Source organism: Panthera tigris, chromosome X (assembly GCF_018350195.1).
Source record: "Panthera tigris isolate Pti1 chromosome X, P.tigris_Pti1_mat1.1, whole genome shotgun sequence".
In the NCBI taxonomy this organism is placed as follows: domain Eukaryota; kingdom Metazoa; phylum Chordata; class Mammalia; order Carnivora; family Felidae; genus Panthera; species Panthera tigris.
Window position 1 is genome coordinate 62713518 of NC_056677.1, and position 15619 is coordinate 62729136.

Consider the following 15619-nt stretch of genomic DNA (forward strand, 5'->3'; position numbering starts at 1 on the left):
GCTGCGTGTAAGCCTAAGGGCAGTAGGGGGCGGAAGAAGCTTGATTCTAGGGCTCGCGTTGCCCTTCACGTGACGCGTCCCTCTTTCCGCGTCTCAGGCCCTGCTTCCGGCCTGGGCGTCACCGGAAGTGGGGGGAGTAAGGAAGGGAAGGGTAAAGGCCGCAGGCCCGGGAGGCTATGGGTGGAGGAACAGAGCCCGAGTGAGTGCCGCCGCCGCCGCCGCCGCCGCCGCCGCCGCCGCCGCCGCCGCCGCCGCCGCCGCCGCCGCCGCCGCCGCCGCCGCCGCCGCCGCCGCCGCCGCCGCGCTCCCCTCCCCTCTCCTCCTCCCCCTCCCTCCGGACGCCGCCACTATTGCTGCTTCTCCCGGTGTGTTAGATTGGAGCCTGCGCGTGCATTTGTCGCTGCCACGGGCTGCGTAGCTCCCGACGTTTAACCATAGGAAAAAAAACCCAGGTAAGTCCTATACCGGCTTCCCGTCGTTCCTTTCTACTGGAGAGGTGTTCTGTACTGTCAGTCTGTACTATCGAGTGTACCGAGGGTCATTTTAATCTGGGGGCAATCCCCAAACGCTCACTTCTTCACAACTCAGGTATTTACCTCGCTCATGTTTTACCCCTCCTAACAGGGCATAATGGAGGGGAGATTGGGTACTGACCCGTGTCATTTTCCTTGTACCCTCCTGGGGAAGTGTTCTGATCATCCTGTGGCCTGTGTTACCTAATTAATTAAAGATATGAGAAGGTCTGTGCCTGTATGGAAGTCACATGTACTGATGACCATAATTAATGAAATAAAGTGAAAAATTATTTTGCTTCTTGTCTTGCTCTGGGAGCATAAGCTAAACTGAGAGAACGCTCTTGTTCTCATTTCATTTTGTTCATTCGGCCCGCTTCCCAGTAAAGTTATTCTCCACACTTGTCACACCCTTGTGGTACCTTTATCTTTGACACTTTTTGTTGTAGACGTTGAGGTTATCCCAAGCACCAACAACTCTTTCATTGCTTCACAAATTCGTATTTTAGCATCTGATCCTTGTTTTAGGGTCTTTTCATCTACAGTAATACGGTTTTGTATTGAGTCTTAATGTGTGAAGGACATCGAATTGGGTGATATCGAGGTGTGGGGGTGGTATGGAGTATAGGCAAGAAATAGGACAGAGTCCTTGGCCTCAAGTGAGTTTGCAGTCAAGTTAGTTGGGTTCAGTTATGAAGTCAGTGGGTTCTAGCAGCCCCACTGATTGAATAACTAGACTGCTTATCTCATCCTCTTTTTTTAAAAATCTTTTTAAAATCTCATCCTTTTAAAAGGATATTTTCAACTGAGATTTTATTTATTTTTAAAACGTTCTTGTGTTTACATTCATGACATGAGAGGGTTTTTTGGTACTAGAGGGTCTCACAATGTATAGGAAAGACAGGTACATCCTTTCAATTTCATCTCAGTAACATTGTACGTTAGAACGAGAAAGTGTTATGAGAATGCAGGGAAGGGAGCATTTGAGATGGGCCTTGAAAATGGGTAGGACTTAACTTTGCAGGAATGGAAGTAGGGGAGGGCAGCCCAGGTAGAAGAAAAAATATGAGCCGAGGCTTAGGGGGCTGGAAAGATGCAGGACATCCAACAACACACTGTACATCAACATCCCTATTTCTAACACAGCCACATCCTCTAAGATATTCCTGTTAAAGGAAAAAAATATATAGGCTCCAAAACTGGTAAGCTCACAACCATATCCAGCTACCCTCCAGCCAACAAAAAAGCTTATATATAGAAAAAATACATGAAATGACAAAAGCAGCATGAATGTATGAGATTTCAGTCAGATGTAAACTCAAATTTAAGAGAAAAAATAAAGTTTGCTATATATTTTCATTTAAGCTTTAATTTTTTTAAGCTTTAATTTTAAATTTAGTTAATATATGGTATTATATTAGTTTCAGGTGTACAATATAGTGATTCAACACTTCCATACATTACCCAGTGCTCATCACAAGTGCACTCCTTAATCCCCATCACCTATTTAACATACCCCCCCCCACCTCCCTTCTAGTAACCATTAATGTATTCCCTATAGTTAAGTCTGTTTCTTGGGGTGCCTGGGTGGCTCAGTCAATTAAGCTCCCAGGTAATGATCTCACGGCTCATGAGTTTGAGCCCCACATTAGGCTCCGTACTAACAGTGAGGAGCCAGCGCGATTCTTTCGCCCTCTTTCTCTGCCCTTCCTCCTCTCACTCTCTCTGTCTCTCAAAATAAACTTAAAAAGAAGAAGAAAAAGTCTGTTTCTTGATTTGTCTCTCTCATTTTTTTCCTCTTAAAGTTTGTTGTATTTTAATTCTGATTGACTGTTATAACTTAAATGTAATTTGGAATCAATTTTTACATTTCTGGGAATGAATAACATCGGTGTCTGAAGCCAGAAGTTGTTTGTTCCAGGATTTCCCCAATGAATTTCTGCATTTCTTTTTCTCCAAATTGATTTCTCGCCTGGTCTTAATATGATAGAAACTATTCTTTTCCAATCATAGTCTTAGAAAGATCTTGATTCTTGGCCTCCAGGTAGGGTTAGATTAAACACTAATCTCCCCAAAGGATAGAGACATCTCTGGTCTCTAATGCAGAAGGTTGTTTTTCTTTGAAAAGATGCATGCAGAAATAGTACAATTTATTTGAAAAGGAAAGGGAGTGATGAGCAAAAATCAACTAACATATACAATCTTTACTTCTGTGAGGGTGCTAAGGCAACACATTTCTTTATAAATTCCTCATTATAACTTCTTTTATCTATATGTTTAAAAATACTTGACAAACTTTAATCAAGACTTTTTTTTAGTTTATTTATTTATTTATTTTGAGAGAGAGAGAGCACGAGGGGCAGAGAGAGAAGGAGAGAGAGAATCCCAAGCACACTCCCCACCATCAGCGTGGAGCCCCTTTTGGGGCTCAAACTCAGAAACCATAAGACTGTGACCTGAGCCAAAACCAAGAGATGCTTAACCAACTGAGCCACCCAGGTGCTCCTTTAATCAAGACTTTTGACACATCCCAATGCATGAAAATAATTTTCATTTACCAGTTGGGAAACTAAATTGTGAGGAGAGATTTATCTGAGGTGATACAGGCACTGGCACAGCTGAGAATAATATTTGGGAGTTTTATCTTAAAATTTCTTCTACTCATCTTTGTGAAAGGTTTTACAGAGTTTTGTTTTTAAACTGTGGTCTTTCTTAGGACATAAAAATGTGGGCGGAGCAGGGAGGTGGGCAGGAGAGATAGGCCACAGGCCTGTTTTGGTTCAATTTACCATCTCAACAATCATGTTTTTCACTTATGACTCTCAAGTCTTCAGGTAGATTTAATATGATATAACTTGCTTATTTGCTGAGATAGTATGGCAGGAAAAGTATCATGATACTTTTAGAATGTGTTCCATTAAAGTGAAAGGGTAGAAAATTTCTGGTTTCATAAATATGTTCCTAGTTTCTCCAGCACTGTTAGAAAATTGAAGTGATTTTCCTATCTTTGTGGAATTAAATGTGTGGGATACTGGTAGATTACATTAGTTTTCACAGATATTTCCTTCCTTGAAATGAGGATAAAATATCCCCCATTTTGAGCCACTTAGTTGTACTTTGTCCCATGTTTTCTGTCCACATTTAGAATTACACAGCTATTTTTTTAAACCTATTTTTACTTTATGATTTTCTAGTGTAGAAGTCCAGTTTTTCAGACCTATACTCGGGAGCACATTTTCATAATTTACTAGTTGAATAAACAGGTTATTTCACATCTTAGGGAAATTGTTTTAACCTGGCCATTTACCTTATTTGATTTTGTTTGTAAAAAGTTTAAGTGTTTTGTTTTATGCTGATGTAATTGTTGCTGATCCTGTTTGTGCATTTGATGTCTCAGCCAAAGATTGTGAGGGAATAATATTGGAATTACTTCCCTCCTCTACTCTGACCTGAGAGTTTGCAGGGCATTGTATATTCTTGGAATTGTGAAGAAAATGGTTTCTGCTCTCTTGAGTGTTCACCTGAAGCATGGTACCTGCCGTTCAGGAGAGGAGAGCATTAAGAGGGCTTCTGTTAAGACCTGAAAAACTGTTAACAGAGATAGAAGAACAGAAAAGAATTCCAGAGTGGAGAGCCCTTTAAAGGAAATTCCCAGGACTGTTTCTTAAATATTTATTTGTTTACTTATTTATTTATTTAATATATAGAGAGAAAGCATGCATGTGTGGGGGAAGGGTAGAGAGGAAGAGAGGGAATCTTAAGCAGGCTCCATGCTCAGGGTGGAGCCTGACCCTGAGATTTTGACCAGGGCTGAAAACAGGAGTCAGAAGCTCAGTGGACTGAGCCACCCAGGGGCCCTTCTCAGGACTATTTAGGATAAATTTGTAGCTGACTTCTAGTGTCATGAGGATACTTAAGAATTGATCCTTGAACTAACAAAAGTTTACAAAGAGCTTGGTAAGGAGTTCCAAGTGTAACTCCTTAGTTGATCCTTGTACTTACAATGGTAAGAAAAACAAAGGTATCTAATTTTTTGGTGATAATAAAATTATTCTAAGAATTCTAATTGAATTATTAAATCAATCAATAATAATGCTATTAATATAAAGTATATTGTATTGATTATTAATAAATACATTGTTATTATTTTGGAGTGGGGAGAGAGAGAGAGCCGGCTAGGGGCAGAGGGAGAGGGAGAGGGAGAGGGAGAGGGAGAGGGAGGGGGAGAGAGAGAGAGAGAGAGAGAGAGAGAATATCTTAAGTAGGCTCTGCACCGGATGTGGACATGGGGCTTGATCTCAGGACTGTGAGATCATGAGCTGAGCCGAAATCAAGAATTGGTTGCTCAGCTGACTGAGCCACCCAAGTGCCCAATTATTATATTTTTAATTAATTAATTATTTATTTAGAACGTGTGCTGGAGCAGGGGAAGAGCAGAGAGAAAGGGAGAGAGAGAATCTCAAGCAGGCTCCACACTGAGTGCAGAGCCTGACACAGGGCTTGATCTCACAAACCTGTGAGATAATGACCTGAGCTGAAATCAAGATTCAGATGCTCAACCAACTGAGCCACCTAGGTGCTTCCAATATATTATATTTTTAAAACACTACTATTAATATTAAATCATTTGCATAGAACCAGTTTCATTTTGGCCAATAAATGTTTTCTCTTATTTTACTCTGCCATTTCACTGTTAATTCTGATTATCAATTTTTAGTTCAGACTTGCAGCCACAGTATCTTGGTATTAATTTCTGATCACACCTGTAAGTGTGTTTTTGGGTATTAGAAATCAAATTGGTGTCATATGTCTTCAAGTATTGTCCATCTAAAGTGAAGTGTTTTATCTGGCTCCTCTGTTTCTAGCGAGGTGATAGCAGAATGAATTTTAGTCATAAAAACCTTTGTAGTCTTCAGATAGTTATAAAGCCTTAAATTCATTGTATGATGATAGAAAAAATAATTTATGTAGTGCAGTGTATTACTTGACCTTGAGTGTTAGGGTATGACTAGGGTTGCATAAGAGTGTGTCCACTGTGTTTTTTACAAAAATAACTCACAGATGCCTGTTTCTTAACTTTAGGGGCAGTGGTAAGTCATGGGATCTTGAATCTTTTCCTTTTTATTATTTTTTTGGGAGCATGTAAATGAAGGAGACTAGAATTGATCTTTCATCTAGTGTGAAAAAATGTGCAATTTGGTAGGAGTTAACATGTTCTTTCATAGGGCCAGATTTTATTTCTAGAGCTAGTAAGTGGCTAAGCTAAGATTTAAAGCCAGACAGTTTGGTTTTAGAACCTGTGGTCTTCTCTCTCTCTCTCTCTTTTTTTTTTATAAAGTCACTTTATTTTTTATTTTTTAGAGAGAGTGCATGAGTTGTGGAGAGAGGCAGAGAGGGAGAGGGAGAGAGAGAAAGAGAGAGAATATCTCAAGCAGGTTCCATGCCCAGTGTGGAGCCCAACATGGGCTCAATCCCATGAATTTGGGATCATGGGATGCTCAACTGAGTCATCCAGGTGCCCCTAGAATCCATGTTCTTACCTTAAATAAAAGAACTGTATTTTTTTAATGTTTATTCATTTTTGAGATAGAGAAAGAGAGACAGAGTGTGAGTGGGAAAGGGGCAGAGAGAGAGGGAGACACAGAATCCAAAGCAGGCTCCAGGCTCTGAGCTGTGAGCACAGAGCCCGATGTGGGGCTTGAACTCGTGAACCGCGAGATCATGACCTGAGCTGAAGTCAAATGCCAAACTGACTGAGCCACTCAGGCTCCCCAAAGAACTGTTTTTTTTTTTAAAGTACATAGACATTTGAGCAAAATTAGCTCTATTGCAGTTAAGTTCCTTGTTTGTCCTAAAGGGAGAAATACTCATTTATCTTCTTTGAAAGTATGAATGAGCAAATAGATTTGATGATGAAAAATTAAAGTATTGGTAACTCAAAATTTCCTTGATACTTTCAAACTAAATTCAAAAGTAAGGAGTCATAGTTTTATTTTTAGCTAATTACATTATTTAAAGATATGCTAAAAGACTTAATGTTTAAAGTGATGTTGGTCTTATTTGTATTTTCTAAGTCCCTCAGGAAGAGAAAAGAAATGGTCATGTGTCTATTTTTATCTTTTTTTTTTAAGGAAAAATGTTTATTTAAAAAAAGAAAAACTGTTTTATTCAGTACATGTATTTCAGACATTAGGTAAATACAAAAATGATATAATAGTACCTACCTCAGAGGACTGTTGATGAGTTAATACATGTGAAGCTCTAAGAGCAGTGCCTGTCAGGTAGTAAACACACAGTAAAGTTTAGTTACCATTATTCTTTTAAAAACTATTTACTATAGGGGCGCCAGGGTGGCTCAGTTGGTTAAGCGTCCGACTTTCGCTCAGTTCATGATCTCTTGATTTGAGGGTTCGAGCCCTGTGTCGGGCTCTGTGCTGACAGCTCAGAGCCTGGAGCCTGCTTCAGATTCTGTGTCTCCCTCTCTCTCTGCCCCTCCCCTGCTCACCTCTGTCTCTCTCTCAAAAATAAAAATTAAAAAAATTAAAAATTATTAAAAATGTTTTAAAGTAATGTTAGCAACCTATATAATAAAATTATAAATTCTAGTTTTGCAGTACTATAAATTGAGTGGACGTAAGAGGAATATACTAATGAATCAGTACCTGCAAGCAATAATTAGTTTCTAATGCACTAAAAAAATTTTTTTAATGTTTATTCACTTTAGAGAGAGAGAGAGAAAGAGAGAGAGAGAGAGAACACGAGCTGGGGAGGGGCAGAGAGAGAGGGAGACACAGAATCTGAAGCAGGCTCCAGGCTCTGATCTGTCAGCACAGATCCCGACGCGGGGCTCTAACCCACAAATTGCGAGATCATGACCTGAGCTGAAGTCAGACGCTTAACTGACTAAGCCACCCAGGTACTGCAGCAATAATTAGTTTCTAAATTCCACCACAGAAAATGGAAAACTCAGATTGGGAGGGCACAGTAGCCTACATTACACCTACAGTATGCTAACATCACATCTTGAAACTCATTATCACAGATAGCAAGTCAAGTCACCGTGATGTACTTAATCTTTCTGCTTCTCCACCAAGAAAACTCATGGCATTCTGCTTACATAATTACTGAGTTACAGGCTCTGGGTCACTGAGCTTTTCTGGATTATTTCTTTAATTGTTAAATGCTGAACCATACTTTGAATGATTTCTGAAAAAGTAGGCAGAGGAAAAAAAAGGCTTTGTGCATTTCTGACCTACTCTTCAAAATAGTTGCATTCTTACAAAGTTGTATGTAAGTTGAGCTGTTACAAGTTATGTCAGCACTCCAATTAAATGTTTATTGTGTGCTTGTTATGTATGTAGTATTTATGTGGGTTCTGTGAGATATGCAAAGAAGCATAAGGCATATGCTCCATTGTCTAATCAGAAATAAATCTAAAACCAAGCAATTACAGAGAAATTAAGTACTAAACTATGATGCTGATTCCAAGGGTATTCAGAACTCAAAAAGAAAGTGGGTATGAGTATTTGACATGTTTTTCATGGAGGAGGTAGGACTTGAGTTCATTTACTAACTCGGCAATTATTTGAGTAGCTGATGTGCAAGGTACTGGGGATATGATTGTGAATACAACAGATCTGGTCCTGCTTTTCTGGAGTTTACAGATGAGTGAGGTGATTTAAATGTGTGGAAGAGAGCATTCCAGATGAGGGGACCAGTCTAAACAATATAGTAGAAAGAAATGGCAAGCATGGATTATATATGGCAGTGAGGGCACTTGCCTGATTGTAGTAGAGATTATATATGTTAGGGAATATTAGGGAAGAGTATTGAAAGTGATAGATGAGGGCCATCATTTGAATGCTTTGAACAACAATTTAAGTCTATGGAAAGTGGGGTGGGAACAGTCTTGTGGGACTAAGCCCTTAACTTGGAATCTGACCCTATCTCCAGATAGACAGTATCAGAATTGAGTTAAACTGTAGGACACCCAGCTGGTGTCACACAGAATTGCTTGTTGGAGGAAAACTGCCACACATCTGGTGTCAGAAGTGTTATGAGTATAGGAGTACTATGAGACTAAAGGAGAAACATGAGAAAGAAGACTGGGTTTTTCTAATACAGCCATCTTTTGAACGCTTTGAACAGTATTTAATCTGTGGTAAATTCCTTGGATATGGTGTTTTGGAGAGGGTTAGGAGCATGGGCTTTGGAGCCTTAGGCCTTGATTTGGTCCCATTTCCATTCTAATTTGTGTCCTAAGTTTAGAATTTTGTGTTAAGTTTTCTTAGTGAGCAATAAAATGGTATTTTCACAGAGGAGCTGGGATCAGTTACCCTAGTAACACCAAGTAACACAAGAGAGCAATGTCTACATGAAGTGCCGGTGGGAAGTTTAAGAAGTTGGGAGAAGTAGAAGGACGTTAGACAAGGAGAGAGAAAGAAATGCATTCTGTGATGGTTAGTAGAATGCCATTAGAAATGTCTTCAAGCAAAACAGAGTACATTTGCTTTGCCTTTGTTTTCAGTTGTATTTTATTAAGAATAGTGTGTTTCTTCTGTCCAAATATGAGACAATAACTGCAAGTTATTTGACTCAGCCACTTGAGGACTACCGGTGGTCATTTTAGATTCTTTTCTACATGCAAAGCATCTAGTCAGTGTCAGAGTATCTTCTATATTTGAAGCATCTGACTAGACCATTGCGTCCTAGTTTTGTGTTTTACCTAAACACAACTTGGTCAGAAGCTTATATGGTAAGTTTTGTTTATAATCGGTGTTAGTATTCTCACAACTTGGCTTAAGGCTGAGTGGATTGCCAAATGAATGCCTGATATGACCTGCCTTTTGTCCCTTGCTACCTTTGGATTTCATGTAAGTACCATCATGTTCTTTTAAAAAAAATTTTTTTAAATGTTTTTATTTATTTTTGAGACAGAGACAGAACATGAGCAGGGGAGGGGCAGAGAGAGAGGGAGACAGAATCCAAAGCAGGCTCCAGGCTCTGAGCTGTCAGCACAGAGCCTGACGCGGGGCTCGAACTCACGGGCTGTGAGATCATGACCTGAGCTGAAGTCAGACGCTTAATCAACTGAGCCACCCAGGTGCCCCAATACCATCATGTTCTAATAAGGTTTAACAGTATTATTAAGGCACTTTCTAGAATTTTTTTTCCGCCAAATGAGTAGAAATGATCACACAAGACCATCTATGTCTCATCCCAATCCTTTATTGGGGTGATCTCCAGCCTTATTATGTGGAGGACCTTCTTTTTCTTTCTTTTTTTAAAGTAGGCTCTATACGTGGGGTTTGAACTCACAACCCCAAGGTCACGAGTCACATGCTGTACTGACTGAGACATCCAGGCACCCCCGGAGGACCTTATTTTAATCTAAGTCTTGAGATCAGGGCAGATATAGTCATTGTAGTTCCTGAGAAGTAGTTGCTGGCTGTACGTCTGTTCTCCCTTTCACTCTGGGAATGTTAGCTGGGACATGTGGCAGAAAGGGGATGTAGCAGAGAGGAGAAAATACTGGGAACCACCTTGGAGCTCCATGAAGCAAGGTTTCTAGACTGACCAGTAGATCCTGATCTGCAGGTTGGAGACTTCTACTTTATTTCATCTAGGGCTATTGTCTTACACAACTCCAGAGGCAGCAGTCACATTGGTAGTCTATAAATATTATGAATACATATAAGTCTATAGATATTATAATGTGGAGTTGTGCAATATGTTCACCTTGAAAACTTGACAAACCACTTCTATTTCTAGCCCCTTTCTCTTAATATCTACAACATTTAGCAGCCATGGTAGTCCCAAGTTTATCACTTGAATCTCACTTCCCACCTTAAGGCTCTTCTGTAGTCCAACAGATGAAATTTAGATCTTTGAGGATTTTAAGGACTTGCATCAGTTTTCTTACTCTATTTAAGTGTACTCATCAATAAAATGGTGATGTTGCCTATCCTAACTCATAGGTTGTTATGAGTATCAAGTGAAATAATATACAAAAGCACTTTGTAAATTGTAGAGTGCTATACAAATGTAAGATAATATTCTTTCTTGGTGTCTTGTCTTATAGTGGAAGGGGTACTGACTTTGAGACAGGAGTCTGGAATTTAAGTTCCAATTCTGCTATTAACAAACTGTGACTTTGGACAAATAACTTCGTGTTTCTGGGTGTTTGTTTCTTTATCTATGAAAGGACACTAATAATGCCACTCCTCTCTACCTAGAAACCCAAGAGTTGTTTTTTTTTTTCCTCACCCCATATTCAGTCAGTCACCAAGTCTTTTGTCTAGTTTTTTTTCTTCTTTTTTTTTTAAAGTAAGCTCTGTGCCCATCATGGGGCTTGAACCTCACAACCCTGAGATCAAGAGTCACATGCTGTGCTGACTGAGCCTGCCAGGCGCCTCTGTTGTCTAGTTCTTGATATTTCCCCAAATTTCCCCTACCTCTATATCTCCATTTAGTCCCTAATCATTTCCCTTTTTATTTTTTTATTTTTATTTTGAGAGAGAGAGAGGGCACAAGTGAGCAAGAGGCAGAGAGAGAGAGAGAGAGAGAGAGAGAGGGGAACCAGGCTCACCCAAAGTGGGGCTTGAACTCACCCAATGCAGGACTCAAACTCACAAACTGTGAGATCATGACTGAGCCGAAGTCGGATGCTTAACTAAGCCACCCAGGTGCCCTGCGCTATATAGCCTTTGTCAAAATTATGGTAAAATATACATCATATAATATTTACCAGTTTAACCACTGTAAGTGTACAATTCAGTATCTTTAAGTACATTCATAAAGTTGTGTAACTGTCAGCATTGTACATTTCTGGAACTTTTTCACCATCCCATGCAGAGACTCTGAACCTGTTAAAGAAGAACTTCTCACTCCACTCCCCCTTCTCCTACTCCGGATAACTTCTATTCTACTTTTTGTCACTATGAATTTGCTTATTCTAGGTACCTGTTATAAATGGAATCCTACAGTATTTGCCCTTTTTTATCTGGCCTATTTCCCTTAGCATAATGTCTTTCAAGTTCATTCATGATACAGTATGTGTAATAATTTAATCCCTTTTAATGGCTGGATAATATTCCATCGTTCGACAGTAGGCTTTTAACTGGTCTTCTGACTCTAGTCTTGCCCCTTTCAAATTTATCCTTCATGATATGATCTTACTTAACCTTTCCAACATCTTTGTCTTTTCCACTCACACCATATTCCTAGTCATACCAAAAGCACTTCTTCAGATGTGCCATGCTATTTGACACCTTTGTAACTTTGCTCATGGCCCTTTTTTCTGGAGTTCCTATGCATTTTTCTGGAGAACTCTTATTCAACCTTCAAGACCCAGCTCTCTTAACAATAGTAGGTTGGTTAAATTATGGTCCATTCATATAATGGACTTCTATTCAGCCTTTTAAAATTATGGCATATATTAGTGATTAAAAGCACAGACTTTGGATCAGACTTATTGGGTTCAAATTTCAATTATGTCACTTACTAGCTATGTGACCTTGGGAAAGTTCCTTAACCTCTCTGAGTCTCAATTTCATCATCTATAAAGTGATATAATATTGTACCTTTCCCCTTGGGTTGTGAAGATTAAAATATTAAAAAATATTAGGTAATATTACATGTTAATATTTACAAAGTTTTTCATTGTAAGTATTGAATGAGAAGCATGTCACAGGGCACCTGGGTGGCTCAGTCAGTTAAGCATCGGACTTCAGCTCAGGTCATGACCTCACTGTTTGTGAGTTTGAGCCCTGCATTGGGCTCTCTGCTGTCAGCATGGAGCCTGCTTCGGATCCTCTCCCTCTTTCTCTGTCCCTATCGCATTCTCTCTGTCTCTCTCAAAAATGAATAAACATTTAAAAAAAGCATGTCATAAAACAAAATACATAATTTTTATTAAAAATGTGTGTGTTTAGGGGTGTCTGACATTTTATTTTCTTTTGTCTTTTTATATTGCTCATGCTCTACCCACTTTTTATGAACTTGGCTTATAATTATGATATGAAGCTTTTCAGGTTAATCCATCCATTTCCATCCAACTCATTTTTGTGTGTGCATGTTGAGGAGACTGATTTGTAATTATCTGGCCAGATATAATTTATTTTACACCAAACTATGGCAGTATCATCTTTGAACATAGATACTTACACTTTTCCTAATTTGATCTATTTCCCTTTCTCTCTGATATGTCCAACTTTAATTTCCTACATTCATAGCCATACCTTTTTCAAAGGGAGATGTTGTCAGAATTTGTTTTTAGCTGAAAGATATTAGTAATTTTAGTCTTTATCTGACTCATTTCTCTGTGTGTGTGTTTGTGCACATTAATCCTTCATCAAAAGTAGGAAAAAAGGCACATAAGACAAGAGGCTTTTTGATAATTTATTTCAAAGACCAAGAGAATATACTAAGCCAAAATTTGAATTAGTTATAGCTTGACTCCCTACAGCTTTTTCAGAATTAAAAAGTTAAACCTCTTTAAAGCAAACTAATTGAAAGGAAGCATCCACTTTGTGAAAATTGCATGTCTGAAATTGGGAGGGAAGCTCCCTTTTAGGTAAAGTACATTTTTTACTTTACCAAAAGCAACTTTCTAATGATTTCAGCCTATTTGGAGTCTTAATTTTGTAAGATGACAAAGTTCATCCTAGTGCTTTCTGAGAAAGCACAGAACCCAGAACTGAGGCTGAACTGAATTCTGAAAAAAAACTCTTCCTGCAGGGGCTCTTGGGTGGCTCAGTCGGTTGAGTGGCCAACTTCGGCTCAGGTCATGATCTCGTGGTTTGTGGGTTCAAGCCCCACGTTGGGCTCTCTGCTGGCCGATCAGAGCCTGGAGCCTGGTTTGGATTCTGTGTCTCTCTCTGCCCCTCCCCCGCTTGTGCTCGGTCTCTCAAAAATAAACAAACATTAAAAAAATCTTCCTGCAGATCATAATGAATTTGTACTTTAAAGATTAAAATTTTTTTTTAATGTTTATTAATTTTTTGAGAGAGAGACAGAGCATGAGCTGGGGAGGAGCAGGCAGAGAGAGAGAGACATAAAATCCATGGCAGACTCCAGGCTCCGGGCTGTCAGCACAGAGCCCGATGCGGGATCGAACTCATGAACCATGAGATCATGACCTGAGCTAAAGTTGGACGCTTAACCGACTGAGGCACCCAGGCACCATGATTTTCTTAATATTTGTTTATTTTTGAGAGAGAGCGAGCAAGCCGGGGAGGAGCAGAGAGAGAGGGAGAGAGAAATTCCAAGCTTTCAGCACAGAGCCCAACATGGGGCTCAAACCCACGAACTATGAGATCATGACGTGAGCTGAAACCAAGAGTCGTATGCTTAACTGACTGAGCCACCCAGGTGCCCACCTGTACTTTAAATTCTAAAAATAGTAAATCTTGTTGGCTATTTGTCTTTATTTCTGTTCAACAAATGTGCATTGAATTAAAATTAATATTTTTTTTTCCCAGAAAGTCAGTGGATTTGATATAGCCAATTCACTGGACTTGATATAGCCATCAGTATTAGGGCTTCCACTTGCTTGTGATAACAAAACACTTGAGGGGTGCTTGGCTGGCTCAGGATGGTGAGTTCAAGCCCCACATTGGGCATGGAGCCTATTTATAACACAAAAAACAAAGCACTTGAAACTTCCCAGTTAAAAACTCTAAAGGGTATGGAATGATATAGGGCTTCTCCGAATTCATTCTCATTCATTTGTATGAAAATACCTGGCTAAACAGTTGTCCTTGACAATTTGGAATTGCTAGTCCTTTTCTATTATATTTTATTTTTTAATGAGAGAATGCAAGCGGTGGAGGGGCAGAAAGAGAGGGAGACACAGAATCCAAAGCAGGCTCCAGGCTCTAGGCTCTGAGCTGTCAGCATAGAGCCTGATGCAGGGCTGGAATCCAGGGACCACGAGATCATGAACTGAGCCGAAGGTGGGCGCTTAACTGACTGAGCCACCAAGGTGCCCCTCTAGTCCCTTTTTAAAAATTGAACTCCTTAGGGGTGCCTGAGTGGCTCTAGTAAGTCTGAGTGGTCTAGTAAGCATTTGGCTCTTGATTTTGGCTTAGGTTATGGGTTTGAGCCCCATATTCAGCTCTGTGCTGGCAGTGTGGAGCCTGGTTGGGATTCTCTCTCTCTGCCCCTCTCCTGCTCGTACACATGCACACTCTCAAAAATAAACTTAAAAAAACCCTGAACTCCTCATACATTCCTAGTACGTAATTTTTCATCCTTATCTGTTCTGATGGTGATTCAACTTTGAATAGGATAGAATGTTTATTAGATTTTCACCTTCATTAATCAAAGTGTATAAAACAGGGCATTAAAGGAATTGAGGGGTTGAGTATGGTGGGAATGTAGATCTGGACTATATTTACAGTGTCTGCTTACTTCATGCTGAAAATTATTCTTTGGACCTTGGTTTGATAAAAAGAAAATTTATGAACAATATGGATGCTAGGAAAGGTCAAAGTATTCTGAAAAATAGATATGTATATTATTTTTAGGTTTTAGTCATAGCACATAAATATTTCATCTCTAAGAATTAAGACAAAATAGTTTTTCTACCAGTATTTAAACTGCTTTTTTTTAAATATTGGAAAGATTAAAAAAAATAAATAAATAAATATTGGAAAGATTGATTATATTCTTACTTGATAGGAAAGATACTTTTGCATAATCATCAAGATGGGTCACCAAGATATACCACATATACTGAGTATTACAATTTCCTCCAATACAAGTCAAATGCTAGTGTGCATGGGATTGGTGGTATAAACCTACCTGATACCTTTTTTGTTTCCTAAGCAGAATACAAGTACCTGACCTAATTATCTATGAAAGACCTGACATAAGTTCACTTGTTACTGTTGTTGAGGACAGGCATCACTTACCCCTATCACTGCCTCCATGGGGCAGAGAAATCTTTCCCAGAGCTGGAAATGTGAATAGGACATAGGTGTCCATTGGCATTTTGATTTCCTAATTGGAACTCACTATGCATTTCTCCATAAGAACCAGTGCTAAAACACTATTAATATATAATCTAGCTTCATAATTGCCAAGAAACTTCTAAAGACCAATTT

General features: G+C 39.3%; 1 protein-coding gene across 1 annotated transcript in view; it reads left to right on the forward strand.

The window, feature by feature from the left end:
- Positions 1 to 287: 287 nt before the first annotated feature.
- ATP7A (ATPase copper transporting alpha) overlaps positions 288 to 15619 on the forward strand; it is a 158725-nt gene continuing 143393 nt past the window's right edge. Inside the window, 1 exon segment of the mRNA XM_042975315.1 lies at positions 288 to 452. The gene's annotated coding sequence lies outside the window, so the exon portion shown is untranslated.